Here is a 1,716-nt window from a genome sequence, read left to right on the forward strand (position 1 = left end):
TTTAATATGTTTCCATACCATGAATGACTGGCTTATACCGTTATAAAATGACTAAACAGAGTTACGTCACTAACATGTTAAAAGGCAGAGGCAAAGTAGACTTGCAGTTAGCATTAGCAACAAGCTACAGCCAGTTTGACTAGTTTAGAAACCTATTTCAGATGTTTTAAGCACTTTGTCACAGACTCACTCTTTTTCTTTGGCTTCCCCATTTCCTCCTTTAAACAAATAGTCCAATTTAAAACGGGTGGCTGCTGGTTAGAGGGTCAACATCTATTTAATAAACCGGAGAGGGCTGTCAAAGACAGTAAACAACTCCACGTTGCGTTCACATACGGCTTCTGTCGTACGGCAGGTACAATTGTCGTAAAATAGCGTGAACGAACTATTTTTCGATATTAAACTTCCGTTTTCTGAAGTTTTTAAATGGGTTCCGGATTTAAAACAAGGCCTCGGTTTTATCGCCGGGGCACCAGTTTAATTAGTGTTAACTGAGGGTATTTTAGGGATGTTTTCCTCGCATGTTTCGGACAAACCGCCTTGACAGAAAAGCACAGACTTGTAATGCATGTGGATCCACACAGTGGCGCTGACTTCCCTCTCAAACCGGTTGAGCGAGCGTGTGCAGAGCAGAGCGCAACTGGAGGAACCTGGAAGCTCAGTAAATCTCAAAGCAAATCCCTTTAGCTGCGAGTTGACATGGCTTGACTGATCTCTGCGGGAAGTTTCAGGAAATGCAACAGGTGGAAGAGCCGAGGCAATGAGCTGTGGACTGCCGTGAGTGATTTTTTTACACTTTCAGATACACACCAGGGTTTTCCAGGGTTCACCGTATTGGGGTCAGTTACGTATATCAGCGGTGACTATGAACATTATTGAGCCCTTGTCTGTGTGTTTGCTCCGGTTACCCAGCTCTCTTTAGCGTCCCAGGCTAGCTGCTGCTGTGTGTACTTGAAGGTGCCTGTGGGAGTCGGACAGGGAAACAACTGCGCACTCTTTCACACGGTTAGTCAACTTACTCTCAACTGTACAGTTTCTACTTTAGCTTGTTATGTCTTCATGGGAGTTTTACACGCTGCTTTGAGTTGGGGTTAAGTATAAATATTGTAATATTAAGCAGGAGTCAGTTGCTTCATGCGTTTATTTATAGGGATATTGTATCTTAACGCAATGAAGCTGAGGTGGAAAAATTTATGGATGTGTTCAGGTGTAACTTGGGAATATAAAAATGCACCTTACCATATGTACATAACATAACTGGTTGTATGTGTGTTCATTCATTCATTCATTCATTCATTCACCACAGGTCAGGTGGCACCATGGATGACAACAGCCTGAATGACTCCAATGTAAAGGTCGCTGTTCGTGTGCGACCCATGAACAGGAGAGGTGAGTTTAACGTCAGAGAAACCTTGCTGTGAGTTGGGCCATGCAGCAACTCATTAAGTCTGTTTTTCACCACTGAAACAAAGGTATTTTCAGCCCACCTCGCCAAGGGGACTTACCAACTCCGCAGAACACCATATCTGTTTGGTGTTTGCTCCCTTTTTTTGGGTTTATAGGGCCATGGCTAATTTGTAGTTGTGGACAAACAATAGAGGCTTCATTCCTGTGTTTTACTGAGTGAGTTTTTTCCCCCCGTCAGGCTCTGAAAAGGTCTATTTTGCCCCACTTTGGAAAGGTTTTGGCAGGAGGACTGTGGGAGTGTAAAGGGAA

General features: G+C 43.7%; 1 long non-coding RNA gene across 1 annotated transcript; it reads left to right on the forward strand.

The window, feature by feature from the left end:
• Window positions 1–622: 622 nt before the first annotated feature.
• LOC111655063 (uncharacterized) lies at window positions 623–1,389 on the forward strand. The gene is made up of 3 exons (XR_002760780.2): window positions 623–777; window positions 913–1,005; window positions 1,307–1,389. It is a non-coding gene; the product is annotated as an uncharacterized LOC111655063 (long non-coding RNA).
• The last annotated feature ends 327 nt before the right edge of the window (window positions 1,390–1,716 follow it).

This window comes from Seriola lalandi, unplaced genomic scaffold (assembly GCF_002814215.2).
Source record: "Seriola lalandi dorsalis isolate HSWRI2012SDOR001 ecotype SW California unplaced genomic scaffold, Sedor1 jcf7180001975086, whole genome shotgun sequence".
Lineage (NCBI taxonomy): Eukaryota > Metazoa > Chordata > Actinopteri > Carangiformes > Carangidae > Seriola > Seriola lalandi.